This window comes from Sinocyclocheilus grahami, unplaced genomic scaffold (assembly GCF_001515645.1).
Source record: "Sinocyclocheilus grahami isolate Dianchi unplaced genomic scaffold, SAMN03320097.WGS_v1.1 scaffold106.1, whole genome shotgun sequence".
Classification (NCBI taxonomy): Eukaryota; Metazoa; Chordata; class Actinopteri; order Cypriniformes; family Cyprinidae; genus Sinocyclocheilus; species Sinocyclocheilus grahami.
The window spans coordinates 1,908,990-1,933,643 of NW_015505285.1; the positions used below are offsets into that span (position 1 = coordinate 1,908,990).

Here is a 24,654-nt window from a genome sequence, read left to right on the forward strand (position 1 = left end):
GAGCTGGATGCTGAATACAAAAGAGTGAGCCTCAACACTTAAGGTAACTTCTATTCAGTTGAAGAGCAAGTTGTGTTGCGTCCTCACATAACAGGACACAGACTCGCTTTCTCTTTTCTACATCCATTGTTGGTTATACACTTACTTGTGCGTGTTTGTGGTTTTCTAGGTTTGTGCTGAGTTTCACCATATCAGAGAAAGTGGCACACACCAGCAATATTTCCCAGATGTTGCATGACATTTGAAATGTTTGATCTTCAGGTGAGTGCAAATTCACAAACACTAACTACCTCCATCACTGTCTTTATTGTATATAAAATAAAGTTGGCCTGCTTGTTTAACATGTTTGTTGTTTTTTTTGTTTACATGATGTCAACATGCTCTCCCAGTGTATGTGTGAGGAGAACTGTTCTTCAGGACATGAAATGCAAGTATTAAGTGCATTAATAGATCTGAAATAGAGTGGGGGAACTATGACATCAGAACCAGGAAGTGTAATTCGCCGCGGGTTCCTTTGAGATTTTCCTATGGGGTTTTTCAATTTATGAATAAAATAAAGCTTGTGGTAAACATAACTTGACGATACTTCTACGTTTTGTTCTACAATATAAACTGCACACACTCACAGCCTAAACCTTCTTATCTAGCTACTTATTAAAAACATACGTTTTCAAAAATGAACATAACTGCTTCAAAATTTGTATTTTGGGTATGGATGCGTGTAATTTACGTTGTACAACAAAACATAAAAGTATCGTCAAGTTATGTTTACCACAGGCTTTATTTTAATTGAAAAACCCCATAGGAAAATCTAGAAGGAACCCACGGTGAATTACACTTCCTGGTTCTGACGTTATAGTTCCTCCACTCTATTGGCAGTAAATATAAATGTCTACTTTTAGTCTCTGAAGTTAAAGTTAAACTTTTACCCTCTGTGCTTATTCCAGGAGGAATTGGGCGAGCCACACATCACTGACACAAACACCTCTCCTGCTGATTTTGTTATCATGGACAACGAAACCACTACAAGTCCTGCAAGCACTGCAGTTGTGATGAGATGATCTTCAGTGTTTGACATTCAGAAATACACCGTTCATGCGGTTCAAAAAAGGCTGAATAAAAAATCCTCAATTGTATAGCCACAGTTGTGCGTGTGTTTTTTTATGCACAAGTGTATTTTTTTAGTTAGTATTTGTATTTAATAAAGCACTACTGCATTAAAATAATTGGTCAATGAAAAACATTACGTATGATAAACAATAATTTTAAGTAGACTGCACGTAAACATTAAGCAAAAATAAATGTAAGCTTTTTAGTGACTTAATTGTTATTTATATTTAATGTTAACTTAAAAAATTAGAGTTGCTTAATTACATTTTTTGAGGTAATCGGTGTCCACAAAAATTGAGTATTCTGAACTTATCGGGTTTTACAGTGTAGTAGTAGCAGTATAGCAGTATATATAACAGTTCAATTATTTTAAAGCTTATAAAAAAAAAAATTTTAAACACACACACACACACACACACACACACACACACACACATTAAATCAGCAAGGATGCATTAAATTGACCAAAAGGTGACAGCATAACACTTCTAGTGTTACTTTCTTTTGAAATTTCTATTGAAGGAATCTTGAAATTTATCCATGAAAGTTTTCCACAAAAATATTAAACAACTGTTATATTTCAATAGTTCTGCGATGATAAGAAATATTTACTAAGCACCAAATAATATTAGAATAGTTTCTGAAGGATCATGTGACACTGACGACTGGAGTAATGATGCTGAACATTCAGCTTTGCCATTACAAGTGTAAATTACATTTTAATCAAATAGAAAAACTGTTATTTTTAAATTGCAATAATATACCACAAAATTGCTGTTTTTCTACTGTATTTTTTATCAAATGCAGCCTTGGTGAGCATTAGACTTTTCCATGCATAATTAGGCTTAGTTTAGGCTTAGTTTAAACCATCCCATGTTTTCTCTTTTAGTGGAAAAAGTTATGTTTTCAGGGTGGAACACATCAATGATTTGGGGAATCCCTTGTGAGGTCGAGGCTTTCCTTAGACGTCAACAGTAATCCTGGGTTCCAAAGCTGTGACTAAGTTCCTGTACTTTCCCTGCCAGTACAACCCTTTCCTTCTCTCCATCCATCGATTTTGTCTACAGTCTGCAATGACATTTCAGCTGAATTCTGTTATTGCTTCTGATTTGTCTCTACAACAACCAAATTACCTTTGATTGAGGATAACAGCTAAAAGCACTCTTTATGTGCAGCGTCAGCTTTGCTGAGATCATATCATACTGTACTGTACACAGAATACAGTAGACACTTCTAGTGGGGCTGAAAGACAGATTTGGCTAACTGAGAAATCACATCAGACAGGAAATATGATCAAATTATTGACAAGTGCACAACACCCGCCTGCTATTCATGACAGAATGACTTCAAACTGCATTGGTCAACAAGAAGAACTTTTTGAACGCGAACCAACCACTTTCACAAAGCCACATCACAGTCGGTCTTAAAAAGGTAAATATTTAGTGGGCGTTCTACTATGTATCACTCCAACTGTGGTGACGATTTATAATCTGATTCATTATTAGCAAATAATATGTTATTATTGAGTAAATGACTGGAAACTAATATTTACCTTAGCAATAAAGTCACAATAATTTATTACACACCCTCTAGACTTAACAGGCCTGGGCATTGTGTATATAAGCGTGGTTTAAAAAGCCAAAACGGCGGTAATAGAGCACAGCTAATTATCCTCGGAGATGTTTTTGACAGAAATCCCTGTGCCAGTAATCTGTCTTGGCTCTCATCCAGTCAATCTTATTTATTTGATTTCAGTCACAGTCGACGCAGAGTACAAGGAGCACAAGCACAAGCCACTCAGTAACACCACACAAAAACACAAAGAAATGTGTTATGTAAAGTAATGTAAAATACTATTTCATACATTTGACCGTGTTTGTCATTAGCAATCACTAATTTAACAAATTGCTCATGAAAGCAGAACTTAGAGGCATTATAAACAGGCAAAACAAGCATGCTTGAATTGTTGTGATCCTATGCAAACACATAATGACATATACAAGTCACAACATGCCACAATTTGACCATGATTAATGACCAGAAATATTTGAATGCAAATCTTGATTTGTAAAATACATGCAACATAATTTAAAATGCAAAAATCAAGTACACATGAGCCACACAGCCATATTTCCTAAACCCAAAGCCCAGAATAATGTCCTACACAACTTCATCGGGTAAACACAATAAATTATGAACTTTTGAATGCTTCAGTAAATCAAGTCGATAAATTGTATAATTTGTTTAAATGTATATAATTTAAATTTATTATTGCGTTAGCAAATTAGCAACGAGTGTAAGAAGTCTACCACGTGTTAACCGCTACATAATACAACAGACATGATTTCCTGCATTTGAAGTCTTTAGTGATGAGCTTATGTAAACATGCAATATTGATCTTTCTGCTCCTCTATTCTGAATGCCTTCTATAATCATTTCATAATCCATTGGGACGTGGGCATCTTGCCAAACATGTGTCATGCCTTAATTAGCTATCAAAGACAGAAAAGACTGCACCTGTGACTGACAGGCCCAAATGCAATCTGTCTGCACTGTCTTTCACTGAACAATACTTTGTGGGCAAACTGAATAAACAAAATGTCAGATTCACTTCTGAGATAATTCGCGGAAGCCTTAGCGAATGATCAAATCCACGCTCCTTTGAGAGCTGCATCTTTCCAGCAGGCAGTTTTAGGGCGTCTATTACTCTAATGGGATATAATCATTAATCTTCTCCTCAATTGTCACGACCAATTTGTAGAACTGATAAACTGTTGAAACAACCACAATCCAGACTGATTCTACAGCTATTGAAATACACAGAAATCTAGTTCACAAAGATAATATCCAAGTGTTTAACTAAAACTCCAAAAGCACTGGAGATGCAATTGTTTTGCCAAGGACACATTCATCACCATGCACACAAAGTCTTCCACACTTGTGACAGCCTACTGACTTCCTCCAACATCAATATTTTCCAGAAGAGTTTTCAGCTTGAGTTGTTACTCTGTCAGACAGGCAACTGTGAGAAATTCCAGCAGTTTCTCCTCCCTCGTACTACAAAAGTGGAGCTGCCCATCAGAGCACAGGCTTCCAGGAACCTCGAGCCCTCCCGGAGTACAAACATATTAAAGTACATACAACCAACTTTCTCTGGTAAAATCAACTTAGGATGAAAATTGTGTTTACCCTTTTAAGACAGTTAAGAGCAAACGCATAAGTAGTGATGTACGTATATAAAAAGTAAATATTGTTTTTGTTATGGATGATAATCAGCTGAAATTAAAATTCTATACCATTTCATATATATATATATATATACGATCGTGGAGTCCATTCATAAAAATGTAATTTACTCTATAGCACGGAATGCCACGGAATTCATCAATTTTGGCCGAATTAATTAAAAAGTAATTTAATTAAAAAGTTTACTGATAGCTCAGAAAGTAACTTTCATTGAAGTGTTAAAGTAAATAATCAAATTATTAATTGGAGTTTGATAGTGGTCTTGATGAGGTTGATATGATTTCAGGGGTGTCATGAAAAGCAACGCTGTTCTTAAGCACAGAAACGTTATAAATATCATGTCAACCTTTGGTTTAAGTAAACAAGAGCTGTAAAGTACACTAATACAATGAAGACAACAGGTGCAGTGTGCCCTAAGTTATATCCTCCCAAATTGGTTGTATTTTTAGAGCAAAGGAAAATGTTGAACGTGTTTATGAAAACTACTCACTTAGAAGCTTCAAAAGCTAGCAAGCTACTTTGCTGCCAACACAGGAAGCTGCTTTCTAAGGGAACATTCTAACCATCACGGCACTTTATAAGTTATCAATAACTAAAATTACAAAAAATCAGTTCGAGTATTTTAAATAAATCTGAAATAAAAAATATATTAAATATTAGATGAAAACCCTAAATTGAAAACTATAGTAAAATTGGCAACTAACTGTAATGTTAAAGTACTAAAACTACTACTTCAGAAAAAAATTAAAATTATATTTAAAAATAAATAAATAAACATAAAATTACTACAACTTTTAATTGTAATTACATCAAATAAAACACCTAGAAAACAAAAATAAAAGTAATTCCAAATATTAATAAGCAATAAATAATACTAAAATAGTAGCATTATTGAAACATAGGCAGCAACTAGAATCACAATTTCAATAAAGTTTGGAGTTAGCATGTTGCTAAGTTAATACTACCTAAAATTGGTATAAAAAGTAAAACTGTCATCATGTTCTCACCCTCATCGTCACTCCAAACTTGTATTACTTTCTTCTGCAGAACACAAAAGCAGATATTTGAATACTGTTTTAGCTGCTTTTGTCCATATAAAACAGGGGTAGGCAAGTTCGGTCCTAGAGAGCCGCAGTCCTGCAGAGTTCAGCTCCAACCCTAATCAAACACACCTGAACAAGCTAATCAATGTCTTCGGGATTACCAAGGCTATAGGCAGGTGAGTTTTTTTTTTCAGGGTTGGAGCTGAACTCTGCAGGACTGCAGCTCTCTAGGACCGAACTTGCCTACCCCTGATATAAAACAACATTAACTTTCATTGTACTATGGACAATGTAAATTGCGTTCCATTTGGAATGACCTGAGGATGTGTAAATTATGACAATTTTAATTTTTTATGTGCACTACCCCATCAAGGTTAGAGTTACTCTCCAAAGTCAGCTCACTAGATTCTGGAATGGAACATAACAGAGCTTTTGTCCGTTAGATGGCAAAACATATTTGTTTCTTTCTAGCTTTTGTTTTTATTAAAGAAAACATATTTTATGACGCACTGAAATAGGACTGCTTTTAAATCACAACACCCAAAAGGCTTTCGCTGTTTGTCAACAGTTAATTAAAAAGCACTGAGAGACAATGACAAATACTGTTTGAAGATGATCCCTGGCAAGCCCCACACAGTGTATCATTGCTGTCTCTGGAATACACGATTAGTTTAATCTCATTACAGCAATGATAAATGATCAGTCCAACAATGGCTTCTGTTTTCTCAGAAGATGCGCGCAAGCATGAGGTATGAAATATCAAGGTTTAGTTTGCGATATCACTTACTCTCATCGCTCCTCTTTTAGCTAACAACTTTATTGTGGTGGTATTCAGACACAAAACTTACAGTTTCAATTTGTTACGGCATAAATAAACCTCTGACTACTAAACACCTAATTGCTTTGGATTTCTAAGAAACTAGTCACCATTAAATCAACTCTACTTTCCCCCCATGACAAGGCTCAGTGAAAACCACTACACCAGACCTGCCATTTTACAATATTTGCCCTCTGGGGTTTCTAATATGGCTCTTTATCTGAACAGCCCAGGTAGAGAAATTAAAAGACATGAGCTCATAAGGGTGTGAAGCAGTCTGGTTCAGAACCACAGGGGTGAACGAGAAAGAAGGGAGCATAGTGGCCACCAAGAGTGTGGCTTATGAAACAGTCATTAAGAGCCAGGGCACACAGCACTTACCTGGGAAGTGGTGCTTGCCATTGCATGCCAATTTGAGCCTGGACATACACGCGCAGACAAACACACTTACATGGCTCTGGATTTATCATGCTCTATCTGGCGCAGAGTCTGTACTAGCACTCCATGAACGTCTCTCTGTTGCCTACAGCTGTCACCTCATGAGCTCTGCACGGAGGCTGTGATGCATGAAGTGTATTTGTGGAGCAAGAGGTGTGTTCTCAGATGGAATACATTTTCATTGTGAGATCTGCCTTGAACAGTTAATAAGTGCTAAAGAAAGCTCTGGGCCGTGCGGTTCTGCGATTTTGACACAGCAGAATCCAGATAATAACAGGTTTCAAATAAAAACATGGAAAAACCGAATGATATGCATATGATAGCTCATTTTCTTTACATAAAGCAATTTTCTGTATTTTTTGTCCTGTTTTAACAGCACACTATGCAAGATTAATATGATATTACACCATACCAGTGTTTCCTGCACAATTATTTAACAGTAGCGCTCCACTGCTGCTGAATCTACACTGTCAAAAAAAGTCATTTTACCAGAGTTATGAACTTGCAATCTGAATATAATGACTGAAAGGGTTGGGTATCACAAAATAAAACAAACATGATGTGTCTTTTGAGTATTATTTCCAATCAAGTACAGCACAAACATCATAATCTGATTCTCACATCGATCAAAAAGAATCATAAACTCAGTTTGAATCAGACTCATGAATCAGTCACTGAATCTGTCAAGGTGGTTACTGAGTTAAAGTAGTAAGATAAGCAGTCTCTTACTAAACCAAAAGCCATCTAAAATCTCAGATTCTTAAGTCCTGTGTGTTGAGTACTTAAATTATGAAATTTGACTGAATCAGTATAATTACTGACTGGTTGATCATAAAACATTTGTGTGCCTACTTATAGGCATGGACTTTTGATTGCATACCTCCAGACAAAAAAAATAAATTATTAAATTATTGTCACTTTAAGATATTTATATCAAATCAGAGGTCAAAAATTTAATCTCAAGACTTATTCATTTAAGATTAAAAATAAAGACTTAGCCTATTACTTTAAATCTGTAAATATATATTTAAAAAAAAAACAGAAATGTGTCACTAATGCTCCACCAGGTAAAAGTGAGATATTCAAACATGGTAAATAAATGAAACATTGAAATATGCTTAAAAACAGTACTTCATGTGTTACTGGAGGAAAGAGAAGTGGTATGGACCCTGCCTATAGAAACCATCTAGTCTCTTACTGAAAACTAAATTGACATTTTATACTGAGTATAGTAACAACCCTGAAACATCCTAAAATGAATGATCCGGACATAATCTAGATCCTCATAAAAAAAAAAAGAAATCAATCCAAGTGTTTAAAAGAGAGAGAGAGAAAGTAATATGAGAACAATGAAATGCATTTTTACTGTTTAATATAAAGTCACCTTTTTTCCTGCGACACTAAGGGATTTGGCGGATCTAGTATGAATTTCATTTGCCACCGTCTATTTGTCATGTTCTCCTGACAACTCGTAGTTGCCTTTCATTCAGCTTTCATTTAGTCTCACCTTGTGCAAATGTCTAAGCCAAGGTTATGTGTGCGTGTCACTTGGCGCACGCAAACGCAAATCCTCCCTCCCGTAAAAGGCAAATTTGGATGAGAAATCATATTTATCTTTCCTAAGAAAACCTAATTAATTTACTTTGTCGGAAAACATGTATGAATCCCTCGGGCTGTGTTGAACCGTTGAACGTAACTGCAAGTCCCTCTCAGAAACACAGTAATCACTCGCCGGGACGGAGGGAAATCTCCCGCTCGCAGAGACAGACAGCTCAGACACGGTGACAAGGTCCAAGGTTCCACATGATGGAAAACATGGCAGTATTTCAATACATAAAATGAACGCAGATGCACTGGCGTTCTTCTGCAAAGCCTGAATAAATGCATACAGATAAACACTGCTGAAAAAAGCACAAACGCAGAATCTGTACATGTCAAAATATCTATTAAATAGCTTTCGTCTGAAGTTACTTCAGTCTAATACTTTCAATGACTTGAAACCGAGCCCTGACTTTGAGTTTATAGAATCAGTGTACTTAACAATGCACATATTTGTTTCTCAAAGAGAGATGGATCTCTTTAAGAGAGTAGCAGGACTTAACAGTGTAGCATGGAGAACATGGCTCACTGAATGTATACTAATTTGCCTCAGTCAAAAGAAAACAGGCTGAGGACAATATGTTTGTTTTGCTTAAGCTGGATTTGCACGGCACACAGCGGCAGCCAGACTTCAAAGTGCTGCGAGCTTTTATTGGCACAGAAAAACGAAGGTAATTGCTTGTGATCATGCAAAATTGTCAGTGTGGTGGAGACATTTTGTGCTATAGTGCCAAATATCAAGCCCTCGCATTGGAAAAAGAGTAGCTGGGTGTCATTTTTGATTCAAAGTACTTGCTCTCGCCGACAGAAACGGGATGCAGCCATTGTGACATCTTCTGCGTTCATTTTTCAAAGAGCGTCAAATCAAACATGCATGAGCCCGTGACAGTGTGGGCCTGAAAGTCCCTATCTGAGGGGTAAAGCACTTAGAATGGCACCAGCTAGCTAATGCTTTGCACATCGTATCCCAGTGCATCCTTGGTCACATTGTCAGCTCGAGAGTCGGAGGCAGCCTTCAACAAGCTTTCAACTTATGCAGCCTGGAAGCAGATTCGGTCCCACGCCACATTCTTTGCAGATGCATGTAATTAAAATCAAAAGCCCCTCTCCCTCTGCATCGCCGAGGTCACGAACCGTAAGATGAAACGGAGCAACATACCGTTAAGTCTGTAAGGAAATCACAAGTCATGCACTCCTATTGTCTGAATAATCTGTAGTTCGGAGGCTATACTTCATGTTAGCGCATTAACCCCGATCACCACAGAAACGAAAGTGCACGCACAAGTCGAGCAGGCGGTTATGCAGACGAAATGTGAACCGTTAAAAAAGGCCATCAGCGTATTAAGCGTAATAAATGATCCACAGTGCAGCATGTGGACTCAAACAAAGCCTGACTCGGGTTCAAGAGTGGGCGTGTGCGGGTGGTGGCTAGACGACTATTTGCTTTATGATGAATGAACATGGACCAACTATTTCTCAATTTCACCACAACAGTGTGCTAACAGTTAAATGTAAACCTGTCAAAACACTGATTAGTATTTTTTTAGCTGGTAAAAAACATATTGTGCCTTATTCTTGCTTTAAGAAGAAGAGGAGATGCAGTATGTAACACCATTAATGAAGAGTACCAAAGTAATTTTAACCTAATTTTGCCTACAATAATAAACTATGACTCTTATTAGGTGTCATTTTTCAAGTTTCTAAACCTAAATAAACGTTTGTTTTGTGATAAATTTGAAGTAGTTGACTAGAAGTGGGTGAAACAAATATATTATAGTACAATGAAACATGTACTATGTTTCTACTAATCAATGCCTAGTAGAAAGTTTTCTTCACTCATTTGGGACCTCAAAGTCCTAAAGGCAAAAGTTTTGCACCACTACACATCTGATTATTCAATGCTGGTGCTAAATTAAAAAAATAAATAGTTCACAATACTTTGTGTATCACAACTCATAAAGATAACCCTTTATGTATGGTATTGTGACTCAAGTATCATGATAATATTCTATAGCGGGATCACTCACGATTCCCACCCTTAAATCGCCCAGTGAATTAAGCGAGCTTTTGTCACACATGCCAAGAATTTGAATGTGAAAAGAGATCATCTAGACTACGCTCCTAAACTGGACAACCTTGAACACATTTGTTAGGCTAGACACAATAGAGGCACAAATGTGCATAAATAGGCAGCGATGTGAGCAATAATGACTAATAAACCTGTTACTGAATAATTTGCGTGTAAAATCTAATACATTTTGACAATGTTAATTCGTTCAAATGACATAACTGACCATTCTCTCTATTTTGGCATGTTAAATGCAACTTTTCAACGATCTTATGGAAGTTTAATCCCACATTAAGCTCAATTAAGTCCTGCGCAATACCTCTTTAGTCCCGTTGACAGAATGACTTGAGCTCTGTCTGTGCCTTTACATGACTATGGCTAAAGCCTCTGCCCTTGGTAATGATGATCCTCAACCTGGGGCCCCCATCTGAAGGAGGGAAGAAAATAAACTCCTCTCCTCTCCAAGACACATTCTCCATTCCTGACTCATACAAGTTAAGCCACTCATAGAAGGGGACATCACACTGGTGGGTAAATCTGCTGTGTTTTAAAATACACCCCCAGTAGACTCACCAAATGAGACTCCAGTCTTATGCGTGAGTTCATTTTTAAACATTTGCTAACAATAATTGGCCTTAACAACATACCTCCTCCAATAATGAACCAACACCACAATTCAAAACGAGCGAGCTGAGAGCTTACTACTTTCACCTTTGTTCCAGGAGCAATCCACCCTGAAGGGGGAAGTTTTTAACATTATCAGTACTCACACAGCCATGTAAACATTGACTGTGATTGTACTGTACTAGAGAGGTGACCAAGCAATTGTCATCAAATGACAGCTCTGACTGAAGAATCATGCTGAAAACAATAAGTTTCTGTTTTCAACAAGCATGTCCACCATAGAGAAACTCTAGTGTTAGAACTTAGTTTTGAGAAAACAAAACCTATGTTCATGAAAACAATGACAATTTACGGTAAGCTTAAATTGTTGCTAGCAAGAACTTTGGCTACCTTTATAGGCTTTTTATAGGCAAAAGAGTTGCCTACAATAATTCAATATCAATCATTTCAAAATCAAAAGCAATAAGATGACAATGTATAAAGTATAGGCCAGGCTTCATTAAACATCATGTAGGAAAATACAATCTTATTAACCAAAGCTGAAAGTTGTAGAATTACTAACTGTAAGAATCTCATGAATAAACTGTTCACTCACAATACATGCATTAACCAAAAAAAAAAAGCTGGTGGACACTTGGTACCTGTGAACTGTACCGTGTTGGGTAGTTTTCTTCTTAATGTAATTACACATTTTATGACTAAATCATAATCTGTTCACTTCTGAATTTTGATAAAAATACAAAAAAAAGCAACAAAAAGTGCTTATTTCTATATTATGTGTCTCGCTGAATATTGAATCGTAAATAAGTGTATCAAGTGCAAATTAAGTTTCCTTAGATTAAACAGTCAAATAAACTAGTATGTAAACATTTATATTTTGAAAATAATAACTGCATTTCACAACAATATGCATCTGCTTGAATTTATTTTTGCATGTATTGTGCGTATTTTACAGCTACATGGGGCACAATCAGTAAATTACACATTTATGAAACATTAATTTATTGCCGTTTCCTGGCATCTAACGTAACCCATATGTAATTATGCAATCACAAGTCAACTGTCATCTAATTAAACAGCCTATATGTAAAAATGCAATGATTTCCAATTACAAACACTTGATTTTTCTAATCTTATTACGAAATCCAGATCACATAGTCAGTTGGTACCCAACACTGCGTGTGTCCTCAAAGTCTGCTCCAATGTTGCATTCAAGCATTCACGGATTGCAAGATTCGAACGAGATGTTACAATGTATAAGCGGTTACAACGTATCATCGCGCTTCCGAACGCGGTTGTCCTGTTACTAGAGCACAGCATGAAACCTCACATTTCAGCACATGGTGGAAAGCCTTGTTTCCTATCACTTAACAAGCAGCCACAATATAATTTTCACCTAATCAAAAAGACCCGAAAGCATCGCATTCGTGCAACCAAGCCATCCAAATGTGCCCATCTAAGCGTGCCAACCAACCGTCCACCGCATGACAGTGCCCTCTTCATCTGAACAATGCAACACACCAGAACGATACGCTGAACGGTATGTAAACGGTGGGCTTCTCCGGTTCAGCCAAATTCCGCGTTCCTCTGAACGCCACTGTCCAGGAAAAATGGCTCAATAGTGTTTTGCGTCCAAAACACAAAGCCGTACCGCCAACGTTTCAGTTAGTGCAATTGTTTCCTGTGCAGAAATACATGTGTACACATCTTAGCGATACTTTAAGTGACTCTATTGTTAGCTGAGGTTGGAGCTAGCGCGGAGGCTTCGGATTCATTTCAATGCAATGCATAAAAAGCTTCCCAGCGAGCGAGGTGTGAAAACGATAGGAAAACACAAACACAACTTACTTTCAGGTCCAATCACAGCACGGCGCCGAAAATCTCCTGGGTTTGAAGTTGCGATCTGTTTTCTCCCCTCAACACTTCACAAACAGTGAGAGAAAAGCGCACGGCGTTTCGTTAGTGTGACTGTCTGAATCAACTAACGTAGTGCACGGCAAGTTGAAGTGTCAAATTACACGGGCTATTCTATTACCACAGAGCCATGCTTGCCGGTTGCTGACAAAATGTGTCCCAGAGTCGCGTAAAGCGCTCGCGCCTTTGGAAGACAGCAGGCGGCGCGCGCAGATGAACGGACTGGATTTACACGCGAGCTCCAGTTGTTTGCTGTTCGAATACTACAACATGTCGTTTGGCTTTACTTAATTATAATCAAACCACGGAGACCACAATGCCTTTCTTTCCAGGCAGGTTACTGATGAATACATAGTAGAACGACTAAAGATATAACATGTATCAAAACAACGCCATATGTAAAGTGCAATTATTGTTCCAACTATTGTACCATTTGCACTTACTAATCTGTTAGTATTTTAAGTAAATAAGAACTGCAGCAAAATGTGACCATTCTTTTCAAGCTCTAATTATGAGTAAACATCATATAAACAATTATTTACATAAATAAAGGCCCATTTTTGTGTGAGCATTAAGCATTACGTTTATATTTTTGCATTTAGCAGACACTTTCATATCGAATTTTATATTTGATCCTCTCGTACTTTTTTTCCTTTCTGCATTTCTGAAACAAAAAATATGTATTTTTGAAAATAATAAGCATATAATATTATAATACGCATATAGGCTAATAATAATTATGAAAATAGTAGTAATAATAATAATGCGTTACACAAATCCATATTTTTTGTATTTCGCCTATCAATCTAAACGGTTAGAAGTTATCTGATAGAAATCTCCTCCCCAAACACAATCAAACGCGCCCCCATGTGAGTCCTCCTACTTCCCGTGAATAAAAGGAATCGCTCGTTCCGTATTTTGCGATTCGCCGATGGAAAGCTCTGAATAACAAAGACATGTTTGAGAGCAGCAGCGCCAGGCTTGGCTGAGGGGTGACGTCAAGGAACAATGACTCTTCCAACAGTGCCGAGACACCGCGCGCATCTACTGCCTCCTCAGCTCTGCTCTGCTCAGCTCTGCTCTGCTCAGCTCTGCTCTGCTCTGCTCTGCTCTGCTCAGCCAATGCTGCACGACTCGACTGACCAAGCGAGCGAGCGTCTAGTAGTGCATCACACGCTGCGCTGCCTCACACACCACCACCACAACAACATTCCAGCATGTCCCTATGACTTATGTCCTAAAATAGGGAGATATGCAAATACTCTGCCTGGGATTTTACAGCTTGTCTTTTTTTTCTTCTCCTGACAGGAGCAAAGCAAATTGCTCAATATGACAAGCAGTTTTATTGTTTTTAATATAGTCACATTCTGAGTTCTATAACTTTTCTATACAGTAATTAAAGCAGTTTATATATCTGCAATGAAACTGTGTAAAAACAGTGCCGAGACACCGCGCGCATCTACTGCCTCCTCTGCTCTGCTCTGCTCTGCTCTGCTCTGCTCAGCTCTGCTCTGCTCAGCTCTGCTCAGCTCTGCTCTGCTCAGCTCTGCTCTGCTCTGCTCTGCTCAGCCAATGCTGCACGACTCGACTGACCAAGCGAGCGAGCGTCTAGTAGTGCATCACACGCTGCGCTGCCTCACACACCACCACCACAACAACATTCCAGCATGTCCCTATGACTTATGTCCTAAAATAGGGAGATATGCAAATACTCTGCCTGGGATTTTACAGCTTGTCTTTTTTTTCTTCTCCTGACAGGAGCAAAGCAAATTGCTCAATATGACAAGCAGTTTTATTGTTTTTAATATAGTCACATTCTGAGTTCTATAACTTTTCTATACAGTAATTAAAGCAGTTTATATATCTGCAATGAAACTGTGTAAATTAATTTGTCAAAAGAATACAATCTACATCACTGTTTGCAGAATTAAAAGAAACGACTTGTTCAAAAGTTGTGTTGCATAATTGTTCAAAATAATTATGAGATCCATCACCACCCCATTTCACTTTAAACATTGCAGTTCAATATAGTAAAGAATCATTTTAATTGAAAGCAAACATTGAAATACATAAAACATAATATACAGTGTATGTCGCAAGTGCACATTTTTATTAGCATGTAGAAGTTGTGTGAATGTTTCAAACCAAATTGAGAGAAACTGCTTATTTATATGATCCCACGTCTGTCACCCATTCAGTGTTATTTTGGTATTAATATTTTTAATTTGTATTAATATTTTTTTGTTTTCATTTTAATTGTAGTCAAAGTTTTTGTAATTCTGGTGTTTTGTCATTTTTTATCATTGTATACATGTTTAAAGTTTTTCGGTTCAATTTTATTTACTGCAGTAAGTTAAACTAAATTAGTTCAATAAAGTGTTTTATAAGTTTATCAGTTAGTGTTTTTTTTCCAAGTGACACTTTTTTTAATGGTTTTAGGTTTAGTTTTAGTTAACTATCCTGCATCCATTAACATGATCACCAATCAAATTATAAATCCGATATGAAAAATTACCTTTTTTTATAAGTCGACTGTCACCTCAGGAGGATGGTGGTCATGTATGACAGTGATTTAAACCCCTATAGCTCATGTATAATTGGTTAAACAGAAGGTGTGACAATTGACACCCCCTGTCAATTCACAGAACCCATTGTTTTGATTATAGGAACACTGTGACATATTTCTCAATAGGGTGTCAGATTTTTTCCCCTGCCATCTGTCAATTATTTCCCAACAATCTTTGACCAGTGCTTTCAGAGAAAGTGTTTGGAAGTGTGTTTTGACATCCTTAGCATCTCCACCGCACCGCTGCTGACTGGGGCCCATTCTCTGAGCACTCTGTCTCAAGGACACTTGCTCCTGTACAGTTATCTAAGTTGGCAGGGATAAATCTAGCAGATGACATCATTGGTCTAAGGCAGTCATTCATATTTATTTCTGTCCTGTTCTTATAGAATGAGAGTTCACTATCAGCCAAATGACAATTTAAGTGCTGCAGTCAATGTCAAAGCACCCTTTTTCTCACATTCAGATATTTTCCATTAGTTTTCCAGTTGCTGCTTTAACCACACTTCCTTTTCAATCCTGATTGGCTAATGTCTTTTTGTTGACATGCACTTCTTCCTAAGGTCTCGAGGTACTTTATCAAGGCCTGACTTTCAAAGTGATTTAACAGATGCTGTTTGAATTTGTCGATAGGATGACTGGTGCCTCAAATGGCTTTTGCAAAGATGGATATCCCCATGTAACATCAGTATCAAAGCACGGCGTTAGTAATGCTGAGTACCACAGTGACTATTGTGATATACCTTTTAAGCTGCTTGTAATATCCTGTGTTCTGGGCCATTAATCATGTTTTTGTGAAGTCCTTCAGAGATGCCACGGTTCATGCGAACAAAATCACAAGCAGTCAATGAACAGCACACTTCAGTTCAAAGCTGGTTGTTGTAAGGGTTCTTAGTGTTCGTGGATAAGCCCACAACTCTTACATTCTGAGACAATATGACCAGATGGCTGCCAAGAAGATGGATGGACTTTAGGTGGAGTGACTTCAGCTTGACTGAACCTCGGTATAATTTCATACACACGCAGATGCAAGAAATCAAGATAGAATTTATAAGGTCTGGGCTCCCTTTCAATTCATGAGTGTGAATTTTTTTTACTGAACTGGTCACATCCCATAGGAAGCTGAACTGGAGTGACAGGAAGGAAGAGGAATTTACATAATGCATTATATATATAATTATTTAATTACTTAAATGTAAGTGTTTTATATTTCTATTTATATACATCAATACATTGTATGGGTCAAAATTATCGTTTTTTTTTTAATGCCAAAAATCATTATGATATTAAGTAAAGATCATGTTCCTTCAAGATTCATTCCTACCGTAAATATATCAAAACTTAATTTTTGATTAGTAATATGCATTTCTAAGGACTTCATTTGGACAACTTAAAAGGTGATTTTACCAATATTTTGATTTTGTTGCACCCTCAGATTCCAGATTTTCAAATAGTTGTATCTCGTCCAAATATTGTCCAATCGTAAACCGTACATCAATGGAAAGCTTATTTATTCAGCTTTCAGATTATGTATAAATCTCAATTTTAAAAAATTGGCCCTTTTGTGGTCCAGGGTCACATATAATAAATGTATACAAATAAATAAATATAAAATAAATTCTAAATAAATAATGTAAAAACAACATTGTAAAATAAAAATCAATTCAACAAAATATTTATTATTGAATCATCAAATATAAAATGTATTCATATTTAAAAATATTTAAACAAAGTAAATAAATAAATAAATTGTGTCTATAAATATTTAATATAAAATGTATCAACAAATTAAATTAAGTGCAAATTTTCATGAAATATCTCTATAGATGCACAAACTTTCAAGTTTTGTTTTTAAAGTTTTTCCAAAACTTTCAAACAAGGCTCTGTCAACATTCAAAAGCTAACATACAAAGTTTGTCAATTAATTGAATTTCACATCATTTAAATTTTGCTTGCTTACGGAATTTCAAAACCATGCTCAATTCAATTGTGGTCTGGCAGGTGTCAATGTGTCAATATGATTACATTATTAGCTACTTCCCTCTCAGATGAAAAGCCAAATGAAAGGACAAAAAAACCCAGAGAGATCATTTGGACACGTATCCCCATTTTGCTGCACTTTTCGACCCGGACTGACATGAGCTGGCATTCCATGGAGAGCCACAGCTCAGCTAATTCCCTGACAATCACAGGGGAAATGATTGATGCTGCTGGGACTTCATAGCTTCATGATGGAAGGAGAGTTTCAGTTCTGCTGACATAAACTTTCACACACAGACTGAGCGTTCACAGATTATTTACAGCTTCTTTACACAGCGCTCTATCGCCCTCACAGACCTCCTTAGAGGAAACACAAGCGACTGTGCCAAAGCACCATTAACTGGGTAGGTGTAAAGGATATTACAGAAGTGTAAAACAGACAAAGAGCGGAAATGCAGATCAAGGGCATATAAATGAGTGGCGCTGAGACGTTACCGCAGCGCACAAAGATCAGCCCACATGGAGAAAGGCAGAGGTGCACAACGTATTTGACAACAAGACACAAGAGAAATCCGTTTAAGTACACTATTGATTCCCTTTAGAGTACAGCCACTGAGAGGAGAGGCGGGAGAGGGAGAAAAAGAGAGGGAGAGGGGGGAGTAAAACAAATGCATCTGGTTCTCTGTTCGCAGGAGTGGAGGAGGAACTCACTCCGAGACTCTCTCTCCCTCTTTTATTTCTCAGAAAAATGTGAGCCACGGTGGATAAAGCAGACAGCCTGTACCCCATGATGACTGGCCCGACTGGTTTGGAGAGGGTAGAGGCAATCAATGTGAACTCACAATAGAGTGAGAGCATTCAGAGAGCTAACTGCTCCCTCAGGCCATGTTGGAAGGAAGAGAAAGGAGGAGAAAGAGGAGAGAGTGGAGAGGTAGGGATGGACATATAGACTAAGTTAAGGTTTATTTGGAACTTAATGAAGAGTCAGTGCAGAACACGATTTATTTTCCCCTCTTCTGCGAAAAAATACGTATGATGTGTTTGGACAGGACAGGCCCCTGGTTCGATCGGTGGAATGCACACATTATACTCAACCCTGAGAGTTTAGCAGAGAAAGTAAAATTCACTGTCGTATTCTGTTTGAATGTTAACTATCCCCATTAGATAACATGAGACAAGTTGCTGGAGAATCAACTTATTCAGTGGCTCTCAGAGTAAATTAAGAGACGAACAAATTCCCTCTTGATTCAATGCCTGCTGGACTTATTCCGGAAAATTCATCCACCAGCACTAGATTTGCCCAGTCTAGCTCCTCTGACCTCCAAACAATAAAATAAAAATACAATGCTTGCTCAAACTGCACATTATTGTTCACCTTTAACAGAAGATGTTTTCTGTACTTCAAGATGGCAATAATCAAATGATAGTGCTGGCGAACTAAACAATTTTACATTGATCCACATAACCTTTTTAAGTCTATTGATTGTTGGTTCTTAAATCAGACATTCTCTAATCTCTCAGATACACCACATCTATGAGCTGCTTTTTAATATCGAAAGATTTTCTAACAGCCTTTGACATTCGCTTCAAATCTGTTGCGAGTCAGTTTTAGGTTAAAATTTTAATATTTTTATGCAGCACATCAGAAGATAGCATGCATACATTTTACCACAGTTGATGTGTGTTGGTAATTGTCAGCAAATATGGAAAATGCAATCCGATTTTCGGATTACAGAGTGTTGAACAAACAACAGAGAAGTGAAAATATAAAAGGGAGTTAAGGTTTAATTATGTTCTTTGCATGTTGCATAAACACAGCACCACTTACATCATATGATCACCAAATGAGTGCATAAGGATTTTCATTGCTGTGTGAAACACAGTCCAGACTGCATTGCGGGAAAATGAGCCTCCTTCTCAGGAAATAAATGAAGCCCTTGTCTGAGAATGACCAGCATTTTCTCAGAGCCTTTAGATGTGTATCGTATTACTGGGGAACTGGCATGAGCAGACAGGTTGAGACTGAGAAATACCTTCCTGTACATGACATCATGTAGAGAACATCAGAGGGCAAGAACTTTAGTTTAAGCATGCAGTGTCTGTATTTGTGATTCATAAGGGAAATGAGAGGAGGGCCGCAGGCTACTTGCTACATGCTACTTTGATTTTGGATTTCCATCTCTCTCTCTCTCTGTGGTCACTGTGGCAGGGTGACACCTCTCTCTGTTTGGCTGGATGAAAATGTTTGATGCAATAAATCTCTCTCGCTGTTTTATTCTCTCTTCTTAAACATTTGAATAGAATGGCCATGAATATTTGAATAAATTGAATGTGTAGGAGAGCTGTAATACTTTCAAAGAACTGCTAAGCTGTTACAAAGCGCTTCTTCTTTCTTTCATCATATTAAATCTTGCCTAGGACACCAAGTGAGCCAATACTGACACTGCTGCACCCTCAAAAGGTGCATCATGTCCATGATCATAATAAATAGCAGGATTGTGCAAAATATGCATTTGAAGAATTTGCTCCCTTTCAAGTCATGTGTGTATATTTGCATTGATGTGGCCACACACCCTACAGGAATTTGAACAGGAATGTGAATTGGAATGACAGGTTGAGGAATTTACTGCATTGTAATTCAAACAATGCATTGATTGCAAAAGTGTTCTTTCAGCAAAGGCATTTTATGAAATATTAAAAAAGGTATTTTAGACGGACGGACGGACAGACAGACAGACAGATAGACAGATAGATAGATAGATAGCTAGATAGATGGACAAATAGATAGTCTTGACAAAATTTGTGTTTCTAGTTAAAAGTAATTTGAATTTCTTTCTATTTCAATTCTGTTTAATTTAACTTCTTTACATTCAAATTAAAATGCAACTTTTGCAATGCTATCTCAATTCAAATTCAGGAGTTATAATTCATTTTTGAATGGCACACAACCCTGATAGATAGAACTCAAACTAAATCTGACTTTTGAATACTTTGAAAGACCTAACAACTGCAGACAAGTTCAAATACCATTAATATAACACGATAAAACAAAAGCGATAACCTTCAGACAGAAGTCCTGGACTGGGTCTTGTGAGTCCAGGCATGTTTCACAAGCACAACAAGTGGGTGCTTCAATTGAGCAATTAGAAGACGAGTGGCATGAAAACATGCTAATGAAGTTAATCCTTCAAAGGAGTGATGGCTCTCTGGCACTGATGACAGGGATGCTAATGCCTCCCACTGACTAGGTTGAGGGAGAGGAGCTGCACAAAAGACTGTTCTGCAGTCTTCGAGATTGTGTCATTGTGTGGGTTGAAATTAACTTACACTCAATTCCCAATGAGGGTGGTCTTCCCTCCATACACAGCTCGAAATGAAAAAGGGAACTGCCTAACGGATCCCACGCAAGCCGTAATAGATAAGTTGTGTAAGGCGCAAGAGATATGACATGGTTTAAATATATTAGCGGCGTACCATTGTTCCATTTTGATTTTCTCCTGAAGAATACGTCTGGGTGCTAATTCATTCGTTGTGACTGACCTGAAATTTCTAGGATGAGCCATTATATCATCACATACTCTTAAGTGTTATTCCTAAAGCACTAGTTAACTGGGCATATGATACAGCAGTGGCTTTTGATTGCTTTATAGAGTATCTGTGACTCTTTCTGTAGCTAAACACCATGATTCCACTCTATGCGGCTACACATTGATTAAACTGTTTGCTCATACATGTAAATGAAATGATTAGGCCTCAAGTGCAGTTTAAATTGAATAATGTTATCATTAATAGTTAGAGCTTGCATCTAATGCTGAGTCAATGGTGCTGAGAGCTTGCCATTCTCATTAAGTCCATCCTAATTAACATTTTCTCTTAACCATTACATGTTCTCCCAACAGTTTCACCCCTTCAGTCTTTAAATCTGCCTCCAGGGCAATGCCATTTGGATTGTGCAATTGATACTACAGAAAAGACTGACATCTGCTGGCTAAGTGTCAGTAGCTAATATAAGCAGGTTGAGGTTAGAAGAGAAACACTGTCTTTTGTTATAGATTTATGGTTGTGATATTCAGTTGATGCTCAGTGTTTTTAAAGGAAGGTCATGTGCCTGGAGAAAGCTATCTGTTAACATTCCCATTCATCTTAATGGTAGCTGTTTGGCTGGTGCAAAACCTGGAGGTGGAAGTATGTGATTGGAAATCTGTCATCTTTGCTCATGGGACCACAGAAGTGTTTGAGCCAATAACCTGAGCCACAGATGACATGTGACTTATCACTCTGGAGCTGCATTACAAATATGTCATTATGATGCTGATTGGCTGACGGAAGCACAAAAATGTGCATAGCATTCACTTCACTAACAACCATTGCAAGATGTAAGCAGAAGACTGTGAATCATAAGTGTATTTTGCACTTTAAAACTGACCTGAAATTTCTAGGATGAGCCATTATATCATCACATACTCTTAAGTGTTATTCCTAAAGCACTAGTTAACTGGGCATATGATACAGCAGTGGCTTTTGATTGCTTTATAGAGTATCTGTGACTCTTTCTGTAGCTAAACACCATGATTCCACTCTATGCGGCTACACATTGATTAAACTGTTTGCTCATACATGTAAATGAAATGATTAGGCCTCAAGTGCAGTTTAAATTGAATAATGTTATCATTAATAGTTAGAGCTTGCATCTAATGCTGAGTCAATGGTGCTGAGAGCTTGCCATTCTCATTAAGTCCATCCTAATTAACATTTTTTCTTAACCATTACATGTTCTCCCAACAGTTTCACCCCTTCAGTCTTTAAATCTGCCTCCAGGGCAATGCCATTTGGATTGTGCAATTGATACTACAGAAAAGACTGACATCTGCTGGCTAAGTGTCAGTAGCTAATATAAGCAGGTTGAGGTTAGAAGAGAAACACTGTCTTTTGTTATAGATTTATGGTTGTGATATTCAGTTGATGCTCAGTGTTTTTAAAGGAAGGTCATGTGCCTGGAGAAAGCTATCTGTTAACATTCCCATTCATCTTAATGGTAGCTGTTTGGCTGGTGCAAAACCTGGAGGTGGAAGTATGTGATTGGAAATCTGTCATCTTTGCTCATGGGACCACAGAAGTGTTTGAGCCAATAACCTGAGCCACAGATGACATGTGACTTATCACTCTGGAGCTGCATTACAAATATGTCATTATGATGCTGATTGGCTGACGGAAGCACAAAAATGTGCATAGCATTCACTTCACTAACAACCATTGCAAGATGTAAGCAGAAGACTGTGAATCATAAGTGTATTTTGCACTTTAAAGAACCCCTTAAAAATGGATGGATTTGGTGCTGGTAAAACAGTTACTAGTCTATAATGAAATATTAGCAATACATGTTTATTGCAATAAATGCAGTAAATACACAGCTAATTCTGAATGGTCGTCAATGAATAAATGGCATCGTTAAGGTGCCTACCAGCATTACAAGCTAACATTGCTTTCATCATTTAAGCACTTTTGCATTATGTTTAGAACAATTCAATTAATGTAAGCAAACTTATGTGTCATGCAGGAGATCATTTAAAGCAACTATTTTTGTACTACATTCCCATGACCATGAAATATATATATATATACATATATATATATATACACACACACACACACAAGATATGCGTGTTGAATAACATCCAGAATGTAAATTATTAACTCTCTTTGCTTCTCTAGGCAACAACATTAAGAATAAATAAACACTCTTTGTCAAACAGTTAATAGAAGCATGTGAAGCACAATAGAAGAATGTGGTATGCAACGCAAGTCATCGTTGTGAATTTAAATGCGGTTCCCATCAACACTCTGATGGGAGCCACAACTGTGCGACTCTAAAAAAACTTTACACAGTCTGAGCTTGTCTAAATACTTCATAACGGGAGGTTAATCATTGCAATATCATTAGATATTCATTCATGCGAAAAGACTTGAGCGAGGGGTTGCTGTCAAGACTGTTTGGAATGTGTCACCAGGCAACAGCCGAAGCAAACAGCACACCTGGCAGTCCTAAAGTTCCAACAGGAAACCACACAGCACTCGGGAAAGCCCGCCCACTGCACACTCATGTCTCTTTAACCAAAGATTTGTGCACACATCTAACTGTATATAACACACACAAGCAATATCACACGAGTAAAAGTGCTGTCGCTCGAAATGTTGAGTGCTGTGCAGATATTGCACTTTCCTTCAGTTTTTCAATAAACAAGAAATAAATACGGAATAACTTCCCATTGTAGGCACAACATCGCCAGATACTTTGTTTGCTTTCGTTCCATCAACGAAAATAGTTCCAATTTCTCCAAACCGTGCGTCTCAGAGCAGCAAATAGTTGTGGTGTGTAGATTTGAACAAATCGCCTGAATTAATGATTCAACGATTCACTCATAAAGACAGTCCCCAACAGTCTGAATATGCTCACTTATTTTCATTTAAGTCTTCTCACTATAGTGGGCTCGAATGGCTCTCCCTAGTGAATGAGTGAGTGATTTTAGACACAGCACCTTTTTGAGCGAATTGGTTGAATGAATAAATCAGTGACTCACTCATAAGACCAGTGGCGCCTCGTCGGGTAGGCAGGGGAGGCACAGCTTCCCCAAAATTTTGAGGTGAAAATGGGAGGAAGACGATTTAATGTTAATAAAATTCACAATTCATTTCAGTTCATATCTCAGAACGTGTATTTTTTGTTTGTAATTTCGCAGCTGTAATACCATAACATGTTACGTTGGAAAGCGCCGCTTTTCTATCGCGAATGTGCCGAATCTGCTGATGTAATTACAACCGCAAAATGATAGAGAAGGGGAGGGGGAGGCCGGGGGAGAGCTGAGCTCTCTTGCCTCCGTTGGTAAAAAAAAAATGAGCCAATCAGCATCGAGTGTTCACTTTCAGCGCTGAGGAGTGTTAAGAAAAGAAACCTTATAGGGGAGGCTAGCCTCCCTTCTGATATCAACCAATCATCATAGAGACGTAAATTACGTGATATTAGTTTGAACGTCTCCCGCTGTGCTGATAATGTACCAAGTACTTATGAGTAGCGATATTGAATATTTGATCACCAACAGATTTACCAAGCTGTCATTTAAACAGTATGTATACAAATTAAAAATAAAGGGAGAACACGCCTAAGCTGGATATAGGCTAATGTTACAGCAGTCGGCTCTTTTAACAGACTTTTAAGAAGGGATGATGTTAGCTTCAAGTGATAGGCCAGGTA

General features: G+C 37.5%; 1 protein-coding gene across 3 annotated transcripts in view; it reads right to left on the reverse strand.

The window, feature by feature from the left end:
- LOC107588626 (zinc finger MIZ domain-containing protein 1-like) overlaps positions 1–13,028 on the reverse strand; it is a 136,852-nt gene extending 123,824 nt beyond the window's left edge. For all 3 annotated transcript variants that reach the window (XM_016276790.1, XM_016276786.1, XM_016276789.1), the window contains exon 1: positions 12,794–13,028. The gene's annotated coding sequence lies outside the window, so the exon portion shown is untranslated. The remainder of the gene's footprint in view (positions 1–12,793) is intronic.
- Between the last annotated feature and the right edge of the window lie 11,626 nt (positions 13,029–24,654).